Source organism: Nesoenas mayeri (assembly GCF_963082525.1).
Source record: "Nesoenas mayeri genome assembly, chromosome: 1".
Classification (NCBI taxonomy): Eukaryota; Metazoa; Chordata; class Aves; order Columbiformes; family Columbidae; genus Nesoenas; species Nesoenas mayeri.
Window position 1 is genome coordinate 113,961,962 of NC_137541.1, and position 26,271 is coordinate 113,988,232.

Here is a 26,271-nt window from a genome sequence, read left to right on the forward strand (position 1 = left end):
CAAAGCAGGAATCTCAGGCACAATGATAAGGTTTCTCACAGGCCTATGTTATCTAACACAGAGGTTCTACCTGGCAAGCATACAAGGTCAGTAAAACAATTAGTGTGATGTATGTGCTTTTTCTACACCATAGCTACAGCCGCTTGAGTGTATTTGCAATTAACCAACCTCCTTGCCAATCTTTCACTATTCCCATGCAGAGGTGGCAAAAAAATGTCCAAAAAAGTCAAAACACTTTCCCTAAGTACTAGCTGAAGACCTAAATGTTTAAAATGTAGTGAGATAAAATATATACATATATTGAAATATACATTGGTTTTCTACAGTGTCTCGCATGTTCCTTCTGCTGAGAACGTCTATTGTTCTGATCCTTCCCTCTGTTCCACTTCTTCTATCCTTAATCACACTACACACCCTCTCATGCCATGTGAATGCTCTTCAGTGAACACTAAGAAGCACCACCAGCACCTGCCACATTTTGTTTCTTTCGCCTTCTTTTGCAGAAGGGGAACATCTCTTGCAATTTAAGCCTTTTTCCATCTAAAACTAATGATTAGCCTTATTCTTATTTTTTTCCTAGGTTTGAAAATATAAAATAGGAAGGATGTTATTTTTTTTTCTCGTTGTACATAACACATCCATATTTATTAAGACAAAAGTGAACAAAAGACAAATAAATGAGAAAATAAAAGAAGGAAAAATTGTTATATTATACTGAAATATGTTTTCTTCAGCCATACTATTAGCAATTGCCTTAATAAGGGTGTCTCTGCTTGTACAGGGCACTTATTCCAACAGATGTGAAAGCATGAAAACCCACAGAGATCAGAAGCAGGGTTTAAAGGATAATGTCCTAAATGAACTAGTTTCAGATTTCTGAAATAGGGTTTTTCTTAATTTAGGACTTTCAAATCTCTCTAGCCATTTAAGTTAAGTCATATTGATGGTGCCACATTTTCTTTCCACTGCCTAAATGAGGTTTTCTTCTGATATAACATTCAGACAAGCCCATTTTAACTGTGCATATAGAATCTCTTTTGCATTTGAAAAATGTGCTAATGTGCACAGGATGTATTATTCATATCACACTTGCTGTAATTTACGTACCTCGGGAAAAAATATTCACATTCTGCATTTTCATTTGTTGCACAGACAATACTGTTAATGCTCACTAGAGTTCTGTGACTATCTTAAAGTACAGTTGTTGGTCACCATGGAAATTTAGTGTAACTAAATAGTCTTAGCACACAATTCACATTCCTTTATGTGTTAGTATAATATTCTTGGTACTTAGCAGCAATATTTCCTGAGCACTTTGGCAAATGGTGGGGTAATGGTATTCACTTATTCTGAAAGAGCAAAAGGGTATACTTTTAAGAGCAGTCACTGAAACAGGTATTGTAAGACTCCATACATATTTTCCTAATGGATCAAAGTTTCATATTTTGCAATCAAAAGAATATCAGTCTTTCATCTTCCTAATAATGAATCCTGCAAACTAAATCTGAGATCTGAAATTCAAGATGAGTTTTTCTGCCTTCGAATATGAAAAATTGTACCACAAGAACTTCATAAAGTTTTTTGCAAAAAACACAATATAATACAGATTTGTAGCTATAATGTAGTTACATTAGAAATGAAAAATTACAATATTCAATTTTTATCTTTTACAGTAAGTAAAAACAAAACAGAGATTCAAATCAAGCAGATGAAAAATTGCTATCACAAACTGACAAGGAAACTAAGAGAAAATACTCTCAAGCCAGAAATAATCTTCTATCTCATCTATAATCATACAAATAAATTTGAAAGGAGAAAGAGATCTGTTCTCTAAAACTGGCATAGCTTTCCTTGTCCCTGTCTTTTAATGCCTTTGCAGCTCAAAGATACTGAAACTCATGAGAAGAGTTTATTATAACGTATTCCTGACCAGAAAAGTTACTCTGCCATCAGAAATCTTGTTGCTGTTTCTTGGTTTTCAGTGCTAAGATGACTCTAAAATGCTTAGAAAAGGACTTGCACAGCCTTTGTCTCTGCAGACTTAGCTCAAGGCACTGAGAATGGGCTCCTTACATTCCTCTGTAGCATCCTACAAGATATATTCAGGTCAACCCATTTTCCTGGGAGTCTACAGCAACTCTCCTCTCTCAGAGATGTGAATTCACTGCTGCTGCCCACATTGTAGGGACCTGCCTGTCCTTACCTGCAGCCACCTGCTTCACTTCTCTGGAGGGGTGTTGTGTCTCTTTCTGCCCCTTACATGGTGCTGACAGAGACACTCCTTTTCTTTCAAGACATAGTAGTTAAATAGGGCTCTATGACTGCTCCTACTGCATATCAGCAGCTCTGTGGCTTCCACTTTTTCTCTCTGTTCATGACAGGCTTTCCCATCCTTCCCTTACATGCCCCTCTTTCTCCCATTCACTTCCCTGCACCTATCTTTTATGGGCATCAGTCTACTCTGTCTGATATTCTAGAGTCTGGTTTTGAACTCTACATTTAGTTATATTTTCTCAAGAAGTATGAAACACTGAAATTCTGAACTCAATCTGCTTGTGAATTCAAACCAAAACAAAAAATCCAGCCCACAGGCTGCATATCTGACACCCGAGCTACTGCTGATGCTTGCTGAACACTTCTTTGTTGTGTTTGTTATTCTATAGGACCTCAGAAACAATTTGGTCACTATCAAACAAATGCACTTTAAATGCAGATTTTGCTGTTTTGCTTCAGAAACCCAACCAGTATCTTTAATATCATTCAAGGCTTATCTCTGTTGCCCATATCCCCCACTGTATTTGATCAGAGGTTGATGTAATCTGAGCGCTCTGTTTCCTGATACTATTCTGGGTTCAATAGATTCTCCTTTGCCAGGAGCTGTAAGTGTGAATCCAGGTGTTCCCTGCTTAGAAACTAGTGCTTTCTAGCATGAATTGTTTCAGGCAGTAATACTTTGAAAAAGTCAAGAGTAACATGTTCTCCTGCAAAGATCTTTAAAAGAAGAACTCATCTAAGTCAGAAACGCTTCACCTAAACCACCTGGCCACTGCTCACGTGTACGTTTTTTCTTATACATGCCATTTTCAAGGTATCATTTATGTCATTTAAGGGCTTTCAAAGGTCAGGTTCAAGAGTGCCTGTTGCTTAATAAAAGTTGACAATGAAGACAATGGATACAGACTGTTCTTGTAGCTTCCTATGGCTGCATAGCTTTGCAGGGAAGGAGCCTGTAGTCAGAAAGCAGATGCTTTTCATTTGCCAGTTAGCCAATTCCAGATTCTTCTTCAGTTTAGGAGATGAGCAAGCTACTAAGCAAAATAAGCTGCAAACTTAATTCTATGCATTCTATCAAATATTAATGTTAAGGCCTTATATCTAGTGCTTTCCAGACTTGAAGTCTGATAGAATATGTCGAGGTAAAGTATGTCTTGTGTCTTGGACTGCATCAAAAGGACTGTGGCCAGCAGGTTGAGGGAGGTAATTCTGGTCCTCTGTCACCTCTGGTGAGACCCCACCTGAAGTCCTGTGTCCAGCTCTGGAGCCTCAGTACGGGTCAGACATGGACCTGTTGGAGAGGAGCCAGAGGAGGCCACAAAATGATCAGAGGCTGGAACAGCTCTGCTGTGAGGACAGGCTGAGAGAGTTGGGGTTGTTTAGCCTGGAGAAGAGAAGGCTCTGGGGAGACCTTATTGCAATCTTTCAGTACTTAAAAAGAACTAAAAGGGGCCTACAAGAAAGATGGGACCAGACTTTTTAGCAGGGCCTGTTGCAATAGCACAAGGGGTAATGGTATTTAGTTAAAAGACAGGAGATTCAGGTGAGACATGAGGAGGAAATTTTTTACAATGAGGGTGGTAAATACTGCCACAAGTTGCCAAGAGAGATGGTTGATGCCCCATCCCTGGAGACATTCCAGGCCAGGCTGGACGGGGCTCTGAGCAACCTGATCTAGTTGAAGATGTCCCTGCTCATGGCAGGGGGTTGGACTAGATGAGCCTTGAAGGTCCCTTCCAACCCAAACTATTCTGTGATTCTATGATCTATTATCTTCACATAAAGAATGAAGGATATTTGTGAGTTGTTTTCAGTTCCCACTCCATTTAGTGAAAAAAACCTATCACAGATTAAATGGTAGAAAATATAGGCCTCATATTAGCAGAAAAGCTAATTGCGATAGTGTCCTCATGTTTTGCACCAAGGACTGGAATTTCTAACATAATTTCTTGGGTTTTGTAAATGAGTGAGAAATCTGGTTTATTTTAAATATACTATATTAGAAAAGTAGTTTGTTTATTTTACAGCTATGTTTAAGGAACAGTCAAAACCAGAAGCAACAACAATACAACTAGTGCAACTCTAAGAGATAGGAAAGAGCTGTATATATAGCCTGTGTTGTGGTGAAATCATCCGTGTGGAATCCTCTGACTAGTCATGCTTCAGAGCTGCCTCCTTCTCTGGCACATGGTTGTGCAGTCTACTAATGAACTATTTAAAGTTAACACCTAAAAAGCATTAATAGAAACTTTTAATGAACTCAGGCTACTTTTTTTCCAGGTATCTTGACAGTTTAAATGACTCGCACTATATAATACTATAAAGGACTTACAATCTCAGTATAAACAGCCTTTCCTAAACACACTGCTGTCAAATATATGGCTATTAGTAAAGCAAAGATTTCTTTATGTTAAAGAGAAGCATCTAGATTTTCACATTACAGGAGATGATCTAGGAAATTCTGTTGTAATGAACAAATATTGCTCCCATTGATACAATCAAGTTCCTCTCTAGTGCAATCATGTTATTCCAGTTTTACACCTGTGTAGCCAAAATGAGAATTTGTCTATTTGTTTTCTCCAGACTAATACACACACAAACATCACTACAGCCCTCTATGAAGCTGTAATATTAATAGTAATTTTGGTAAACACTCACTACACTGAATCATACAACTCCTTGAGAAAGTACTGTTTTCAACTTAATTTTACAGGTAATTCTTGTGTCACTAAAGTGCAGTTTTTCTTCTAACCATATCAAGTCATTATTGTAAAACTGGTGAGCCAATGGAGAACCCATACAAGTCAGTTGTTTCTGGCATTTCCACACCATGCTTTTCCCACTGTACATTCAAGATCATGAGTGATATTTTTGCTACAACTTGAAACTGAGGGTTTAAAAGTGATTGCCCTAAAGCCTTGTATATGCAGTAGAGATATGATGAATACACTATAAGCAGTTTTTATTGACACTGTAATGGAATATATAGGAAAGGAAAGGAAAATGTATTATATAATAGGAATGTAAATTTATTTCTCAAATTACCTAAAATTATGCCACATAGAGGTTTTGGAATGAGTATACAGGCTTGAGAATTTGAGGTTAAATTATGGAAAATATGGAAAGGCTTTGGTACATCTCTTAAATCCATTGGCAAAGGCTATACTGTCTTTCTGATCTGCTATAGATAGTAGTTCCTATTTTTCAGGGAAGCTGGTTTAGACCTGCATGCCATACTTCCATCATTGTTTTTATTTATGCAGCTAAACCCCAATACTAAAGGAGAAAAATTAAGTCGGCTTTAAGCTAAACCACTAATGAGTCTGGATAACAGGCTACTTGCATTTGTTACTTATTTAGCTTATGTAGCACTGCTGTAAGATGTATTGTCATGAGACAAATATAGTGGAGAACCAGGCTGAACTGAGGGAGTGAAGCCTCACAATATCATTCTTAGAAGCTGGTGGAGAGTCCTGATAGCAATCTAACCACTGAACCATTCCCAAAGTATGTCAGGGAGCAGCAAAAACAGGCAGTTCCAAAAAGAATCTCAGCAACCACAGATTAATCTCAGGGACAGGTGCTTATCTGCATTGTTAACACCTGCCATTAATAGTAATACCATTGTACTTCAGGTGTTCCAGGTTAGAGTAGAGCTATAAGTAGACATGCCACACCTATGGGATAAGCATACCTATTGTGTCTGAATCTTAATATGGTTTTAAAGTAAAAAACGTTTGCATAGCAGGGACTTCAGTTTCTTTGGCTTCTGCAATTTTCTGGTGGTAGGAAAGCTTTTCCCTCTGCAAATGAAGAAAAGAGTGATAGTGGTATAAAGGTCTTTTACTGATCACCTCTACTAGCATCTGAGTTTGTCTTGTTTTCTTGGTAGAAAGTTATCAAATCATTATCTCCCAAGTTCCAGAAAAAAAATTGTGTCATACTGCAAGAATTCTTGTGAGCCCAAGCATTAGTTTAAAACAAAAAATTCACTGTGATGAAGGTTTCTGCAACAAGGTAATAATGACTTCCAATGTCTTGCAGTAATGCTTTAGGTGATGTATCTCTTTGATTAATCTGAAATCAGTCACTGCAGTCACTGAACTAATGGCTATTAATTTATACTTTATCTATGTGGGTGTTATATGCAATCTCACGAGACTTCTCTTATTACTCAGCAGTAATTTAACTAATCATTAAAAATAATGATGAGAATTTCAGATTCATCATAACACCAATCATAATGAATTAATCTGAAATCACTGCCACTGTCATATGCACTGCTACAAAAATTCCATTATAATTTCGTTATTATGTAACATTATAATAAATGATCAGTAGTATGGGGGTGAGATGGAATGGTAAATCTTATGAGACACTGTATTTTCATGCAATACCTTTATGCCCTGAAAAAAACAGCATAGCTGTGCTTGTTTTCAGAGGCCACCTGCAGAGAAATGACAAGCAGCACTTACAGGTAAAATATTTATTAAAATAGGAGTCTATTACATGGAGATTAAATTTGAGAAAGAACAAATTTTGCATTTGTTTGACTTTGCTAGAGGAGAAATAGTGTTTAGAGGAATTATTAAGTGGTTAATCAGAAAAGGCTTGGTTCTCATGTCAAATCATTCTGAAATTTTTAGGTTGTAGCAAGCAACTGTAGCCCTGATAGCTGTAGCCCAATGAAGTCTTGTCTGCTCAAAGGTTAAAAAATTATCTCTGCCCTGAGTTCTGAACTGTGATCGTTTGTCTTGATTTAATTAGCTTGTCTCCTTTTTATGTTTTCATAATTTTTAAAGGTCTCCTTCTCTTTGTTCTCAATACCACAGTGAAGTTTAGTTTTGTACTTTTACATACAGAAGTACAACCTGTTGCCACCTGAGTCCTTCTATACAGGCCTGGACAGCTGGTCTCATCATAGATGACAAAGATTTGAAAACAAAATCCAGTAATTCACAGGTAAACCACAGGGAAGTGTTACTCACTGGTTAAAGCATATGCAATTCTAAGGCAAACAATTCAAAACAGTGCTTGCCAATATTTATGAAAAGGCTAATAAACGGAAAATCACAGACAAGTAAGTGCAAATAAAATATGGTAGAAATCTGCCTGACATACAAAGCAGACTGCCGCTATCCACTTTGTTTTTAGCATCATGTCTGTTGCAGTCTCATGTCAGGTGTCCCTTGACCCTCTGTCATGGGATATTAACTTTCTATCCCTCCTAATTTACCTTACTACTGTCTGTCTTGTCTATTTCTTTATATTTAACCAATTTTCCATTTATTCCCCTTCACTTTCTCCTGCTTCCTAGAAGTATCTCATTTCTATCTTGGCTGTTAATTCCCTTTCTTCTCTTTGTCCCCTCTAGTAGCTCATTTTTCTTTGTCCATTTATCCCCTTTCATCGCTGTCTTGCCAGAAGTAGCTATGTCCTTTCTTATTTTTGAGAACATGCCATCTCAGAAAGCCAGAGAAAGATCAGGGCTGTTACATTTCTCATTTTCTTCCACACTGGTCTCAGAGGGGTTGAAGCTGCTGAGAACTTGGGTTCCTTTAGCTGGAGCTCAGACAGGCAGCTGTCACGACTGCTGGGATCCTGCAGGGAAGGATTTCAGTGATGTGAGTGACAGCTCCAGCTACTGTGCCAGCACATGTGAGTAGAGGTCATACTGGGAGGAAAATGGCAGAATTTTACTCTTGTCACCGGAACTCTTATTATCTAGCTTGGTTGTCAGCGCAGACATCCATTCGGGTGGTGATGTAGATATTGTGTACCACAGGCAATGGACTTTTAGGGAGAGCTGGCTACTACCTCACTCTACTTTATGTCAGCTATTATGAGCAAGGAAAAATTTGTCTCAAGGCTGCAACAAAGCAGGAGGAAGGGCAGAAATGGCTGTCTCCCAGAGGCTGGCTGCTAGCCAAGAGCTGCAGGCCTGAACACCAGGTTCAAGTTTGTAAGGCTGAGTTACACAAGAATCCACAGGTACAAGAGAGGAGAAACAACTAGTGACAGCTGTCATGGGCACTGTGAGCAGTGGAGGAGCAAGTGGCTTGAATCAGGTGGGTGTGAGACAACTGCTACATCCAGGAAGAGGGGATTTGAAGCTCCAGGGGTTTTCCAAAGAGTGACACTGTGAAGGTATGCTGTAAGAAAGGAGCAGCAAAACCCTGACGAGATCTCTAGCCACAGTCACAGGTTCTAAAGGTCTGACTTAGGTGGCTCAAAGGGATGTAAATCCCCAGCAAAGAAGTATAAAAGTCACATCAGAAGAACTACTAAAACAGTGTGTTCTGAAGAGAATCATGTTATAATTTGGATTACAGTAGCACCCGGAGACAGCAGCCAGAACAGTGGCCCCAATGCACTCAGTGTGGTACATCCCTGTACCACAAGTGCTCCTTGCTACGAAGAGTTGCCAAGCTGAACTTCAAAGGCAAAGGCGAGCACTATAAAGCTTGCATCTTCAAAGATGCTAATTGACCTTTCCAAGGTTACGCCACTCTGACACGTGAGAGCTAGGAATATCACCCATCTCTTCCAAATCCTCGGTCAGTGCTCTACCTGCTGGACCATATTTCCCAGGAAGTCACACTCTTCTAATTAGTCTTGTTTCCCTGGAAACGCACATGACTGGTTTCATCATAGATGAAACTGGACCCAATTACTGCTTTGTTCAGACATGTTAAGGCCAGCTCTAAGGATGACAACAAATATTCAAGGCCCCCCCGGCCTACCAATTACTGTCTTACTTTTCTTTTTTTTTCTTCCCCTCTTCTCATTTCCTTTTTTTAGGCAACATACCTGGCTCAGGAAACTCATGTATTTGTTCCTCCAAAAAGTCAGGAGAAAAAATGTTTGATATTTTTGCTGTAGGCTTTTCTGGCCGGAAGACACAGACACGGTCTGTAAGGACATAAGAGCCTTTCCATATGATTTGCTTTCTGTGGCACTTCAGTTGCACCAAATATCAAACATGAATGGACTTAGAAGCTGAAGCTGGATAAAATTTATGGAGAAAGGACAATTCAACCCCTGCCCCCCTGTCTCAACCATTCTCCAGATATTAAGCTCACACAGTGCTTCCGTGGATGCTACAGACGAAGCGTTTGAAGAAAATTGCTGCTGGCTTAAGGATAAGGGTTTGATAGGCTACATTTATTCTCCAAGTCAAACAGCTTATATAGATCTTGGCAACACTAAAAGCAAGACACTAAGTCACAAAACCAGGATGCAAAATTTGAACGCCTTGAAACTCTCAGGGGACTGGACACAAGAGACCAGTTCTTGATACCACAGACTGATATGGTTTCTTTGAACATTTCTGGTATTAATTAGCACAAAATATCAGTGTGTTTGGATTTAAGGTTTTTGCTTGGACTTTGCTGTATCAAAGCATTAAAAATAAAACCATCAGTGTGAAAATAAAATAATTTTCTGCAGTCCCAAGCACATCTTGCAGGAATAAATTATTTTGATTTCAAATGTTTACAAACTGCAAGCTCTTCAGCCACTATACAAAGTATGGGACATTAACATGCACAGACCAGTTACAAGTTGTGTTTGCTTAGGATGCCAGAGAACAGGATATTTGCATTGGAATTATTTTGCAGAAGAAACTGTGATGGAAAAAATATGTATATATATATATATGTACTCTTTCTTTTAGTTTTCTTGCATTTCTGCTACTGCTTTTCAATAGGAATTGGGGCACTGTGATACTTAACTGACTCTAACACATTGTGGATAGCATGATCTTGAAAATTCTGCTTGCATTACATGCAAATTTTACCCTGTACAGAGGAAATCAAATATACTATCTGGGAAGTAAGTATTTGAGATTATTTTCAAAAACAGCATTCTTGTGTTCATGCCCTGTGTCCTCAGATAAGTTACCTGAAGCAGAAAGCAGAGTATAATGAACAAACTACACTGAATTGATAGTGCTGCTACAAAAGGATTAAGGTTTTTACACATACATATAACCTATAACACTAGGAGTAGCAGTAACATCGTAACATCCCTTCTGCTATTGAACAAATAGCAGGCTTTTTTTTAATAAGATATTCCACAGATTAGATAAGCAAAGCAAGTCTCTTTCGAGGAAGACCATCTTTTGTTTTGATTTCCCTTCAAACACTACATCAGAGAACCTATGCATTTATTTTAACAGCAAGAAATAATAGTCATCTAAGTAGCCCTGTCTATTTCATTTGTAGGTCACTAATTATGAACTAATTGTTTCCCTGTTACTGTACAAGATGTCACAAGGCAAGGGAACACACTGGTTACCTACTTATCTTTTTCCTGTTTTCCCTCTCACTCTCTGCTTTGCAGACACACTATCATCCCTGCACAACACTGCAGACTCAGCAGTGGCATTCAACCAGTCATGCATTGAGAAGGTGGAATGCCATCTGGGCAGGCTGTTTCACATTAACACCTCCTAAAAGACACAATAACCAAGAAAAGAACAGCTGAAGTAGCTAAGACGTGCTTTATTTTCACTTAAGAAAACACAGAGGTTCAAAATTAAGACATTTATCCACTCTGCCCTCTTATACCTCACATGACATGGAGGTAAAATCCTTGATAGGACACCTCATGCTTAAAGTATTGATGAAGATGCACACAGAAAGGGGAAGACTGCCCTCTGGTATTAGTTAGGCTTTGCCAACACATTCATTTCAGCCTGACAAATTCTTAGCATAAATACATATTCTCTGTCATATAGTTCAGCCTTCCAGTAACAGAACTGACCATGTACCCAAACCCTGCATTTCATCATATATGCACACAATAACTCCAAATGATATCACTACTGTATTACCCAGAAAAATAGATTATTATTATATAAGCATTCAGGTAACAGCTCCCTGAAACACAGCAAAACCGGCATTAAACTAATTGATATGATGTGATTGTGTGTTGAACAGAAGATTGGAAAACTGCAACATGTATTTCTGTTTATTCTGCAGGAAGACAAGAGAGCCTAAGAAATGAACAAAACTCCTTATTTCCTAGTCCAATGTACGTTTATGTTAGGCAAAATGAAAGATTGGAAGGGAATAAATGGCAGAGGGAGAAAATGGGAGAGTAGTGAAAAGTAATGCCTAAAGTAGATAGATAAGAAAAGAAACAGAGGAATATATAAGTCAAGAAAACAAAGAAATGAGAAGGAGGATGAGGGAAGGAAGGTAAGCAAAGAGGAGAAGCTATCTCATGATAGCTTTGCTCTCATGGCATCACCTGACTTAATTTCCTCTTAGGAAGGCTGACTTGAAAGAACAATCAAAAACTCCCATGGATTCACGCCACGAGAAATGAGATGAAACAAAGATGTTCTGTCTGTTCACTTTCACCCCTTCTCCCAGTTTCCATTAAAATTGACAAATGTCCCCATGGGACAGGGAAGCATCAGCCTCCAGTCTCCTAAGTAATACACAATAAGAATAAACAGCTTATTATAGGTCATACAGGACATCTGTGACAAAGCTGTAAATTGACCCAGTCTCCTGAGTTCCAGTCTAATGTTCTCAACAAAAAGATCACTCATGGAGGAAACATGTTGGCTTAGGGATATTGGCAACAACTCTTGTAACAATCATAACATTACCCAGTTCAGTGCAGTTCAGTGCACTGGAAAGATATTTATAGAAGGTTGTTTTGGTAATGTCAGCACATCCCTAAATCAAACAACGGTTTTCTGAAAAGCTGTAATATTAAGGGTTAATATTTTCCAAGCATACCATGCTCCTTCACAGGTGGTAGAGCCAATTGGGGAGATACGGATTTGACAGGTGGCGTTAACAGCCTTGTCCAACACAAAACACTGGCCAGGAGCAGCAAGATTCTGGCTAAGCTATTTCAGTGTGAGAGGGACAGCAATGAATATCTGTCACAGGCTGTGTCCATGTCTAAGGCTGGCTTCTAGTAGCAGTCTTGTAATTGCAGTTCCTTAGCCTTACGCATACATTTACTTAGCTTAATAGATCTGTGAAAATGGGCACACATCCTACATTCTGAGGTCTTTCTTTTGCTTGTAGGACTGAACAAAAGCAGTTGCTGATGGAGTGGTCTCTCTGGGAACCTCTTCATGGTCTGGATCAAATGAAACATCAAAGACTTGGAAAACCACCGAGGGTAGAGCTGTCTTATTCCCCAAAAGGATCTCTCCTCTTCAAACAGCAATTCCCCCTTCTCAGTTTTGTTGTCATCTTGGGAAAAACATAGGCAGGTTCTTGCTTTTCTGTGTAACCACATTTCATCTGTAGGCAGGCTGATAAGCACTGGCTGTCTTCATAGTCCATTCACATGGCATCTTCTACAGCTGGTCCCACGACTGTACACTCTACTTAGTTCCTTTCTGGGGCAAAGGCTCTACTCCACAGCAGACTGTGTGAAATGTCACACCTTCAGGGGACTGAAATAAAATTAAGTGTCTTTGGGGATTCTGAAATGTTGTCTATGCTTGCTGTTTAGCTACAACAAATAAGTTTGTTCATCTTAGTCTGAATTAACTGTCTTGAATAAAAGTTCCATTCTGCAAAGGAAGAGTTAACTGAAAATATAAAAATTAGTTTTCAAATGTATTTCTCTAAACCACAGTAATTTAACCTCGGCTGTCAACTAAGCCCCATGCAGCCACTCACTCACTCCCCCCTCATGGGATGGAGGAGAGAATCAGAAGAGTAAAAGTGAGAAATCTTGGGGGCTGAGACAAAGATGGTTTAATAAGTAAGGCAAAAGCTGTGCATACAAGTAAGGCAAAACAAGGAATTTATTCACTACTTCCCATCAGCAGGCAGTTGTCCAGCCATCTCCAGGAAAGCCGGGCTCCATCATGTGTAATGTTACTTGGGAAAACAAGATGCCATAACTCCAAATGTCCCCAGCTTCTTTCTTCTTCCCTTAGCTTAATATGTTAAGCATGAGGTCATATGGTGTGGAATATCTGTTTATTCAGTTGGCCTCAGCTGTTCCAGCTGTATCCCCTCCCAGCTTCTTATGCAGCCCCAGCCCGCTTGCTGGTGGGGTGGGGTGAGAAGCAGAAAAGGCCTTGGTCCTGTGTAAGCACTGCTCAGCAGTATTGATAACTTTTCTGTATTATCAACACTGTTTCCAGCACAAATAAAAAAAAAGTAGCCCCTTACTAGCTACTATAATTAAAATTAACTCTATTTCAGCCAAAACCAGCACATCTTCAGAATGGCACCATAAGTAAGAGCTATTCAAATTGTTTGCCAGAGGGGGATAACAAAGGAGGAAAGAACCATGACGCTTCTGCATTTAGATTAAGGAAGTGATACACATAATGTGAGATCACAGAATCACAGAATGTTAGGGATTGGAAGAGACCTCAAAAGATCATCTAGTCCAATCCCCCTGCTGGAGCAGGAACACCTAGATGAGGTTACACAGGAATGTGTCCAGGCGGGTTTTGAATGTCTCCAGAGTAGGACACTCCACAACCCTCCTGGGCAGCCTGTTCCAGTGCTCTGTTACTCTCACTGAGAAGTTTCTTCTCAAATTAAGTGGAGCCTCTTGTGTTCCAGTTTGAATCCACTACCCCTTGTCCTACCATTGGTTGTCACCAAGAAGAGCCTGGCTCCATCCTCGTGGCACTAACCCTTTACGTATTTATAAACATTAACGAGGTCACCCCTCAGTCTCCATTCTTCAAGCTAAAGAGCCCCAGCTCCCTCAGCCTTTCCTCATAAGGGAGATGCTCCACTCCCTTCATCATCTTTGTTGCCCTGCGCTGGACTCTCTCCAGAAGTTCCCTGTCCTTCTTGAACTGAGGGGCCCAGAACTGGCCACAATATTCCAGGTGTGGTCTCACCAGGGCAGAGTAGAGGGGAAGGAGAACCTCTCTGGACCTACTAACCACCCCCCTTCTAATACACCCCAGGATGCCATTTGCCTTCCTGGCCACAAGGGCACAGTGCTGGCTCATGGTCATCCTGCTGTCCACCAGGACTCCCAGGTCCCTTTCCCCTACACTGCTCTCTAATAGGTCATTCCCCAACTTATTCTGGAACCTGGGGTTGTTCCTACCCAGATGCAAAACTCTACACTTTCCCTTGTTCTATTTAATTAAATTTTTCCCTGCTCAACTCTCCAGCCTGTCCAGGTCTCACTGGATGGCAGCACAACCTTCTGGCATGTCAGTTACTCCTCCCAGCTTCGTGTCATCAGCAAACTTGCTGACAGTGCACTCTATTCCCTCGTCGAAATTGTTGATTAATATATTGAGTAATACTGGTCTCAGTACTGACCCGTGAGGCACTCCACTAGATACAAGCCTCCAACTAGACTCTGCCCCATTGACCACAACTCTCTGGCTTCTTTCATTCAGCCAGTTCGCAGTCCACCTCAATACCCGATCGTCCGGACCACACTTCCTCAGTTTAGCAGTAAGGATGCTTTAGGACACTGTGTCAAATGCTTTACTGAAGTCAAGGTAGACCACATCCAATGCTCTGCTATCATCTGTCCATCTTGTTATGTCTCCATAAAAGGCTATGAGGTTGGTCAAGCACAACTTCCCCTTGGTGAAGCCATGTTGACTGCCTCTAATGACCCTCTTATCCTTGATATGCCTTGAAATGGCACCAAGGATAAGTTGTTCCATCAGTTTCCCAGGGATGGAGGTGAGGCTGATCAGTCTATAGTTACCCAGGTCCTTCTTCTTGCCCTTTTTGAAGACTGGAGTGACATTTGCTTTCCTCCAGTCCTCAGGCACCTCTCCCGTTTCCCACGACTTGGCAAGATATTGTAGTGAGGGTGGACTTCATTACCAGAATGTAGAAGACAAGTCATCTGAATGTAGGCATTGCAACACCTGTTTCTAGAAAGGGATATAACTGCCTAATTTTTCATGCAATATGCTTCCCAAATTTCAATTAATCCCTGCTCTTCATGTTACCAAATATAAATCCTCAATCTGATCACAAGCCATCCTAATGCTTTTCAGTTTTAAACTACTTGATGACAGGACTCATTCAGACACAGCAAATACACATTGATAACTTATGAGAGCAACTTTCAGAGTTTGCAATGATCAGACTGATTTTTTTATGATTTGATTGTTTTTAGAAAGCAGTGTTCCAGGGAGGAAAGCCTCATGCCGTGTAAAGGTTGCAGGGAAACTAAATCAGAGCTGTAGTCTGCCAGCCAGTGATTCTCACTGGCACTCTTAGGTCTACATAAACTTCTCCCCTTAATTCACAAAGAAATCTGATGACACAGCTTTACAACCAGCCAACAGTTTGTTAGCAGACCTGTGCCTCTTCCCTAAGAATGTCTAGCTATGACTTATCTCATTTGGGAGTAATACGATCTGTTATTTTAGTCTGCAGTTAAGAACAACAGCAACTAAAGAAATAGAAAGTGGGCAAGAAAACAGACTTACATGAAGATTACTGTAGCAACAAGAGCATATTTCCAATTACCCAGAGCCAAATAGCAGTTGGTACTTCAGGAGACAGGATTTTGTCCCAGTGAATGCTGGCATTGTGTCAAACCACAGAACAGTGCTGCAGTAAATGGGGAAAAAATACCTCTCCCTGAGAACAGTAACCTTTCCTCATTCTGCATTTATGAATTCTTGCTCTTTGCCAAGAGGGAGGAACTCTTGCCACCCTAAAAACTCTTTACACCTTAAAACCTAGCAGTGGCTTTACATGAATTCTTGGCTTTGTTTCTCTTCATCAAACATAAAAGAAAAATCAAGTGCTTTAAACCAGGCCAGATTGTTTCCATTTTTTTACTCTAAGATTAGTCAAAATAAATATCCCTCAGGAAATAGTTTTGGCATGTAACTGAACAGCTTAGCTAATTTTTTTCCTCCTACTATGGATGTAATTATGGGCAATACAGTATGTTCTTATTGCAATCATTGTGATAGAACTGCATTTGCACAGTAAGCTGCTCTGAGGCAGATTTTCCTTTGTATCACGGCTGCAGTGGGTGTCTTGCTTAGAATGAATGACCATTGAAATAATTTCTAATACTGGCTCTTGACCCAGAAGCATTTAAAAAAACTGACAGCAACCAAAACTCCTAGTTGCCGGTATCTAAGAACTATGAGAACAGAAAAAAAATAAAAAGGAAGACATTTCATGGTCCCTTCTTCCCTCCCCCAGCTACTAAGTGCTTTAGCTGTGGATGTGTGCTCATGGAGCTTTGTGGTTATGGAAAATAACATAGACGGCGCTTACATTAATCACCCTTCAGTCCACACTGGAATTAGACTGAAGGAAAGCTTTGCGCTGTAGCCCTGTTTCTGCCTCTCTCTTTGTAGCACTTGTCAGAATATGGGACTGAAAATAGTTTTATTACATGGTTTTATTGCATGAGTGATCTGTTCTCCATGGGTCTGGATATGTTTCCTCCACTGTGTAACATCTTCCCCTTGTAAAGGACTCCTCTTGAGTTTCCAAACATATAGGTGCTATCCGCATGTATACAGAACTTTGGCTACAAATTCAGTCATTTAATGAATTTCACCCTTTCAATGCATAATATTTCAAGTTATCATTTTAATAGGAGAACTCAGCACAGGACACTTGGGAAACTGTTCGGGGAACTGTTTTGAACTCAGTTCTTGTTGGATGAATGACACCTGTGCTAAACTACTTTGTTACCCACATGGTTACGCTGTCTGTGCCAAACAAGATCCCTGGTTGACAGCACCATCATGATAGATGAGATGTTGGGCTTGGAAGAGTTGCATGGTTCTCTGTGCCATCAGCAATCTTGCAAAGGAGCCAACCCCAGTGGGAAATGAACAGTATGTGATGGTATCTGGCTGAATAATTCTACCTTCTCATTCATGTCTTGTAGCAAGGTAGCTCACACTCACATTGCTGTAAGTTAATCACAGCCAGTGAATGACCCTTGCATCTAGAGTATATTAAACTGAGCTCAGAAGAAATTGTGGTTTGATTCCCAATATTTTGGCTACTTGTCAGATTACAAGGCTTAGGAGGAATGAGGCTGAACCAGCTGCGGTTGCATTATGTCATGATTTGGCAAGGGACCTCAGCTGACTGATAATGAACCATGAAAACAGCTGGACCTTTTCCATTTTCTCCTTCCACTTTTCAGTCTGAGCCCAGTGGCCTATGGGGTCCTACTGGAGACGTCTGCGTTAGTGAACTAGTAAACAAATTTCAAGACAAAAGCACAAATGTTCACTTCAGCTGTGTCATTGGATATGAGACAGTACTTTCTTGCAATAAGCATGCTCATATGGAAGTCATAGCTCCCAAACGTGATGACAGTTCCTCTACTATAATTGCAAATGGGAACAGAAAACAAAGTTTTCTCCCCTTTTTTCTAATTATGCCTTCAGAGAAAGAAAGGACCAGCAGGACATGAGGGCTCATAATGTCCAAGGCCTTGATCTCTTGGGCATACTAATTACTCCTCTCCAGAAACTAATGCAGCATCATTTTGAATGTAGTTTTAATGCCCTACCATCTCTAAGAGACTGGTTTGAGACTCTAATCTAGTGACTGAAAGATCTTTTAACAGTCTTAGTTTACAGATGCTAAAGATGGAGATGCTTGTAAGAACAATAGAAAATTATTCCTCCGCTATATATGACATATGCAAGAAGCAAGGTCTGTCCTATTTTCCACTGTTCACCTAAGTTCCTTCAGTCCAGAGTTCCAGGAATTCTTATTTTTCATTAGATTACTGTGATGATGGCTTGAGGCTCCTGTTTTAGACTGATGAGCACCATGTGAACCTTTAACAAAATGTTAAAGCCCTGCAGTCCAAGGAAGGAGCTGGTAAATCACCCCTGCCAGTGAAAGCAGTCAGGATTGTTAGGGCTGTGAGCCAGTGACCAGGCCCTGGCCTCAAGTTCAGGTGATTGAAATGACATGAGAAACTGCTGGCTATGATGTGAGAAATTGCTGGATGTGACAGGTAAAGATGACAGAAGCTGACAGGAGTTACTGATAGCACCATGAGGAATGTCTGGGTTTCACAGGTGTTTCAGAGAGAGTGATGTGAGAGATGGCCAAACCTCCCCAAAAGAGAGTTTCAGGACCTTGGGCAAGACCAACAGCACCTTGGTTACCACATCAGCCATAGGATATAAAGCTGTGATTACCTGAGTCAGAAATGAGGTGAGGAATACTGATTGGGCTATAGATGTGTGCAAACCGGAACCAATAGTGAAAAAGCAGTTAGGGGTGGGCTGTTTATTTGGAAGACAACTGGGGAAGAGAAAGAGAGGGGCAAGGATAGTGAAAGTATCAAGAGATGAAAAATAGAATAACGAGATACTTAAAAGGTGTCATTGTGGTTGTCCAAGGGTACCTGCACTTCATCACTGAAAGTACAGCAGGACAACAAACCTGTTATTCTGACCACAGCATAGGTGTCAAGCCTGCTTCTATGGCCTGGTGAACCATAAGAGGTGGCTGGTGCCTTCCCTTGCTGGCAAGGGAACAGCCAGAATGGATGACTTGAACATCATGGTGTCGCTAAGTCCATCCCCATTTCAGGCCTGAGAGCATTGTAAGAATGTCTTTAAAGGGATAAGGCAAAACTGAGGTGACTGTTGTACTCAAGATAGGCAGTCTGTCAGGAGATGAAGGCTTCAGTCCCCTCAGGAAGTGAGAGTTGAGCAGAGTGGGTGGGAGAGCTGAGGGCTTAACTGCTGTCTTATTAGATGAGGGAGTGGCACCATCACAACTTTGCCCTTCTTACAGGAGAAAGCAGGGGCTGTAACTGCACTTTATGTGGGCCTCTCCTTGGAGGCTTTCAGGCAAGCTCTGACAATGAAACCTGAATTTATTTCCCTCTAGCATTTTACAATTTTTCTGATCCTCTCAGCACTAGGGGTGCATAGCACTACCGTTTGGATCAGGACTGCACTTTTGAACTGAATCCCTACATTGTCTCCACTTACTGTACTTCAGTTCATCTCATGGAGAGGCCTCAGGGAAACACAAAGTGGATTGTCTTCTGTTAACACCAAACTGGAATAAATTAATTGAGGGGGAGCTGGGAAGGTTTCACAGTTTCTTTTTACAGGCATTTAAACCCTTTTATCCAAAAGCACCATGTAAGCTACACAAGTCTTTTCAAGTCCTTTTTTGACTTTCAGCGATTTTTCTTAGATGAGCTTGCTAACTGGATAAGGGATGCTCATCTTCTAAGTTAGTGACTTCCTCTGTGCACCTCCTTTTTCCTCTTCATCTCATTGCAATGGTTCAAAGAGCAATGATGTGAACCTGTGAAGTTTCAAGATACTTGAGATAATAACAGTCAAAAGATTTTAAATCACATTTGCAGAGAGATTGCACAGAATATAGGAGAAAATAAATGTAAAGCAGCAGAATTCTTCTATTTTCTTACCAATAAAAAAAAAAAGTGAGGTTTGTACAATGACAATCCTCTAAAAATTCTATGTATGATTGCTGAAAGCAGCTTCTTACAGGTTTGTCATATAATTTTTTCCCTCTTTATTGCACAAAACAAAGCTTCCTAATGGAAAACTTTCTCAACCATGATGTCAGAGGAATCTTTCTTCAGAAACATGCCACAATTCTGCAGTGTCTGTTACTTTAAAAATGTGAACAGAGACAACCTGTTAGTTTTGCTTTTCTTCAGCTTCTATTTCAGACCTTACAGAGAAAACACAGTGCTCTATTCAGAAGTTCTGGCTTTCTCTGAGCCCCCTATTGAAATGAATGTGCAATAAGGTATTTTATTTATTTTATTTTATAAGTTTTCTATCCATTTTCCTGGGTTAGACTGAGTGTCCTTGGATGAAATTAGAGCTTTTGCTGGCAAATTAGACCAATAGACTGCAGGGAATTTCTCACACACAATTGCAGAAAGACACTAACTTGCTCTGCCCATGCTTTGAGATGAACAGTAATTTTGTAGGGTAGAACAGCTTGACGTTCAGGTTAATATAAATCCTGTCACCATCAAGGCTTTCAACAAGGTGTTGTGCACTTGTTCTATTCAGAACAAGGGGAAAGACAGGGCATGGTGTGTCAGCCTGCAAAAGCTACCCTACATGCAATCAGGCATGCTTTGACATCAGTCACAACTGCAAAGTTGTTCCCAAAGAGGGAAAAAAAGTATGGATTAATTAAAGCAACAGTGATTTTGCAAATGTAGGAAGTGACAAAAATGAAGCCATTTTTTTGCCTTTTACCCAAAGGTGATTTTGACATGTCATGCAACATACTTTGCATAAAAGCAGGACATGGTTATTTCATTAAAGAAGCTGAAAAATTACATTGGCAGTCACATTGCATAAAATGTTCACTTACAAGGCTTTGAGGCTGTCACCTAGCCAGGTGAGGTATGGCCTCATTGCATACGAGGACAGAACATGTAAGCAGCTGTCTTTGTGAGCTCGCAACTTTAGATCCTAATTTTTTTAGTATTTGCCACAGGCCTGACACTGGGCTCTCAACTGGAGGTGCTGTACATCACAGTGCTAGAAATATAGGTTTTGACTCATCTGAGTCTCCCCAGAGAACCTTTTTTTTCCAACTGTGAGAGCTAAAAGAGAATATTAGCCACTTAATGGATTCTCAGGTACTGGAATTCACAGACATATAACCACTGAATCCACAAAGATAAACCCCAGAGGGTACATATAGTGAGATCATAAAGTTGATCCTTGCCACGTTCAATAAGTTCAGCATGCTGCCTGATATTGGGCTTACTGCTCATGCACAGATTAACTGTGCAGCACTGGCTCAAGGGATCTCGAGTCCCAGACTCATTTTACATGCACTGCAGCATGTCGGGTCATGCCTTTCTCAGTCAGAAATGCAAAGCAGAAATACGGGAGCCCTGCAAAGAACTTGCAAACTATGTATAAGACAAGCTACAGCAGATGGAAATGGACATATGGGGGACTACAAGACAGGTGGTTGCCTTTGCACACCAGCAGTTCTTACTGAGTGGGTCCTTATAGACTGGTTGAGAAATGGTTATGATGAAATGAAGCCTTTTCTTAAACCACCATCAACTAGAGTGTAATTCAGCTTGCAAAGTCAGAGCTCCACCTAAGAATATATTTGTTGTGCAGACAAATAAGATGAGTAGAGTAGCTGGAGGAGCCCAAATATGAAAGGAAACCTTTAACTGAACTTTTTAAATGATGAAAGAATTTACAAAGAAACAAATCATGACTAAATGGGAAGCATGAACTATGTACTGTGAGCAAATCAAAAGCAGATAAATATTTTTACAGTGAAAACTATTTAGTATGTTGCCCTTTTCTGACTAGTACAGACTGCTGTGCACAGAAAATGTGTAATTAAGTAGATCAGCTCTTGATTCTTGTGACTGGTAGAAATAATGTTTCCTCTTGGCGTGTCCAGCAGCTAAAAAGCTATCAGAAAGTTTAGAAACACAGGATTTTTTCTTGTGGAGATATAAAGAAGAACATTGCAGGAAATGGACCGAGAGTCAAATCTTCCTGTTTATATTACGTTTCTTAAACCACAGAGCAGTGGGATTTTTCTTCTTCTTCTTCTTTTTTTTTTTTTCAAGTTTTCCTTTTTTTTTTTTTTTTTTTTTTTTCCTTTTTGAGTGGAAATGCTGCTTTCAGGAAAGCATTTTGACTTGGAGAAATGTTTACTGTTCCTTTGTGTTAGAGAAAGGTAAAGCCAACTTATCAACAAATCTGGTAAACAGGAATAAAACCCACATATAATTATAAACATTGTCATCTGCTTGAGATAGAAGTGATTCCTTGCCTCTGTCTGTTCTTTCAGGCTTAGACTCTTTCAAAAGCCTCTGATTGATCGTATTGGCACATTTTAAATCCATCTCTCTACAGCAGAGATTGGCAAGAGAAGGAGAGTGATTTGTAATCTAACACATGATCTCACGTTCTCCAAGCACATCCCCCAATGAAGCCAGTTGTTGGTCCTTATGATGTAAGGGGAGAGAGCTCAGCGTCCTGCAGGGTGAGGGGTCTCCTCTCAGCCTGTATGTGCAGCAGGCAGGGGGTTCCTGACCACCAGCCACCACAGCACACACAGCCATAGTTATAAGTGAACTCTGATATCCCAGACCAGCTCTATGCACGCTGCAAATATAAGATAGGGGAGGAAAAGCTGCCAACCTCATGTAGTACTGGGCAAAATGATTCTGTTTTGACACTATGGTTATAAACATTTCTAGGAAATGCCCAAGCTCAGCTGAAGTAATTCAGCATGGTTGTTCTGAAATTATACAACCTTTTTAAAAAAATACTTATTAAGATTCATTCTTTCAGCCCTTCCTGGCAAAAGGCTAAAAATGAGCCAAGTTGGAGGGGTTGTGGGTGGAAGAAACTCATGTGCTGGGAATTGCAGCTGTAGCTTCAGTGGAACTGCAAAGCTGCAGGACTCAAGGAGCGCTTTCACTGAGGCAGAGATGACAGAAAGTAATCTAGATGTACTATGGCCTTGTCAAGGTTTCTAACAATTAGATTTCTTCAAATAATTTTTCTGCCTGGAATACCTGCCCCTGTTTTGGCCTGATTCGCTACTCCATTGCTATAGTTTTATGCTGATATAACCCTTCTGAAAATCAATCAGCTAGACTAGTACTGGTATAAAACTGGAGTGATGCAGAGCTGAATCAGACTCACGGTTATAAAACAGTGTCTGTAAGAAATTACATAACTGGATCAGGATTATTTTGAAGGAATTAATCACTAAAAAAATAAACCAGTTTTGACTATGTTCAAACTTTCCTGCCAACAATACCATAAATGTACTGCCAATCATGTAATCATATTGACCTGTTTTGAAAAAGAACTGGTTTAGCTATGAAATTGTACAAAACCAAAAGATGTAAAGAAATGCTACTTTGCCTGGCTTATACTGACAAAACGTTTGGTGCTCTCTCACACTGAAAGGCAATGGTCTGACCTTGCAGCAAATGTAACAGAGAAGATCAACATTTTCATTAGTAAGTTAAGGTGCAGAATCCATCAGGAGGTGGCCTAGTGGTGAGTCAAGCTTGTTGTAATGAAACAAACATCCATTTTGTGTTTCTGGGATGGGACCTACTTTGTGTGACTGAACTGAAAGCTGATGTCCTGCTTCATGTCACTTACTTTGTCTTTCTGGCTCTCCCTCAGCGCTTCACACTGATCAGCAGCAGAATTCGATTTATGCTGCTCTCAGCTCTCACAAGTAGAAACTGGGGCAGGATTTATTTCAAATCCTACCATATAACAGAGTGTTTGCTGTCTTATCTACACACATGGGAGGACGTTCGTCATATCAATTGGTATTGCTAAGCAGGAGTCCAATTTAGTACACCCTTATAAAAGTACTAGTAATGAGCTTGAAATTATTGTTATAAATCCAAAATGAGATTAAAGAGCGGGTAAAATATATTCCTGGATTAAGCTAGCACATCTACAATGACTATATCATATATAATTTGGCATAGCATGTATTAAAACGACTGGCTTTGTTCCTCAGAGTGGCAGCCTGCCCTCCCACATGTGGGTATCTCAGGATACTGCATCACTGAAACAAATGGTGGCTATTTGTGTCCTATATGATGATGGTGTCTTTGCATATGTCTTTTTTTTTTTTTTTAATGGCAGCATATGAAGGTCTCACATATCTGTATTGTTTCACTATTTGCTGTCTTTTCAAACTTAGAGCCTGAGTCTGAATCTCAGTACACCTCTTGTGCTGTGGCTGTTCTTTATCTAAGGCTTATGGTTCTTGTTCAGTCTAGCTTGCCCCCAAATCGAGAAGAAACGACAAGTTTTATTTTCTTATTATCTTGACAATCACTTTTCAGCTGTATTAGGTGCCATTTAGTTATAAATTCTGAAGCACCCTGAAACTGCTTCTCTTATTAACTCCTTGTGAGCGCCCACAGTCACTTTCTCAGCTGTCTATCTTAACCTAAGGGATAAAATAGAAGAGAGGGTTTCACGTATTTTTGCCATAAAGAGAGAATTCCCAGCTTGAGCTTTGGAAGTGAACATGGGACTCTTACTCACTGAAGCCTGCAGTACTGCAACTAAGGGGACACATGATTAAACTAGTAAACAATTGGTTTAAACCACCAAATTAAGTACTTTCTTCTTGCATAGAAAAGATTTCCTGGAACATACTGCCTCAGGGCATTGGAGAGGCAGATATTTTTATCAGTAGGTTCAGAAAAGAATTAGATAAATTCACAGACAGCAGATCTCTAAGTCAACATGAAAAGGGTTAGGCAGGAGTGCATTCTCAGACATCCCTAATATAACAATTCTGGATGCTAGAAGGAAAAGAAACCTCCTTTTGCTGCTTTTTGGAGACAGACTCCTGGGTTAGGTGAACTATTGGTCTAACTTGGAAGGACATTTCATGTGTTTGTACAGTACGTATGTAGTTTCATCTATCTCATTCCTAGTATTAACACAAATATCATGAATTTTGGACTGATGACTGTTCCCCATAGGAGATTTCAGGACAAAAGTCTGTATTTAGCTCAAATACAAAGGGTCTTAACTTTGGCTCACCTTCCTCATTTTATTAAACTTCAGCCCATGCCTTCCACTATGAACTATATTTGAACTATTTGTTGCTTTTTACCCCATGTGTACAATATCCAGGCTAATCCTTATACGTCTGGCTCGAAGGCAGTGGATTTCCCACCCATTTGATCATTTGATCTTACACTGTGTGTCCTGTTCTGATCTGCAGTCAGTTTTTAAAAGCTTTCTTTTTCACTTTTTCATCTTTTCTTTTTTTTTTTTTTTAATTTCATACTGTTTCTCCTGCCTGATGTTCACTCTGCTGAAGTGCACTGATATACTCAGAGAGTACTTTAGAAATCAATAAATAATGGTAATAGCAGAAACTGGCTAAATTGTAAAACATCTTCTAAGAACAGGCATGGAAAAATAGGGCTCTTGTCAACCATAGTCTCTTCTTATTGATTGCCCTGAGATCAAAGTAAGCGTGCTGTAAGATGTACTACATTACAAAATAACTTTCAGCTGCTGGGAGAAGGAGGGCCCCTAAACACTTTCCATGGAAATGCTAGCCAGGAGTTGAAGACTGGATTGGTGGGTGGCATACAAGTGTGCAGAAGCCCATCTTTCAAAAAAAAAATTCAGACATTGTTAATGAATGTGTCATTTCACTAGTTTTAAAACTCTCTTGATGTGCTAAGAAATATTTGTTTACTTGGAATGTTTGCTTTTCATTTTTGAAGGCTCTAGTGATTTTAGTTCACTGCCTCCTTTGCCCTTCTCTTCCTCCTCTTTGAATAGACATGGGAGGAGTCCCTTCATATTAGTCTTGTTAAGTGTGCTGGAGCTGATGGTCTAAACTCTAAACTGCTTGATTTAGCTGCCAGAGATAAGTTTCCTCTTTATTTAACCTCTCCCTGGAGACTGATGAAGTACTCTGAAAACACAACAAGGTCATACCTTTGCATAACAGAGAAAGCAAATTAAATATGACCTTTTACAGATCTAGTTCATGACTTCTTGTAATTCCTAAATCCCAGGGGAAAAAAGTCAGATGATTTCCTAGATAAACATGTGTTTGTTTTGGTGTTTTGGGTTGTTGTTTTTTTTTTTTTGATTGTTCTTGTTAGTTTTGTTTGTTTGTTTTTCTTTTCTTGTTGTTTTCTTGTGTGTGTGTGTGTGTGTGTGTGTTTGTTTGGTTTTATTTTTTTGTTTTTTTGTTGTTGTATGGATGGATTTTTTTTTTGGGGGGGGGGGTTTGTGTGTGTGTGTTTTGTGGTTTTGTTTGGTTTTGTTTTTTTTTTTTTTCTCCATTTGTTTTTGTTACCTTAGTCATTCAGTCTTTCCTCAGTGGTACACAGGTTGCAAGTACTGTGTCACTTTTTGGCTGTGGCTGTTGACCCAGGGTAATAGGCTGCAGCTGCTTTTAGCAACTTAAAACTAAAATCCTCAGTATGTTAGACCATCAGCTCTTTTTATGAGAAAACACTCCAAAAATGCAAACACTCACTCATTCT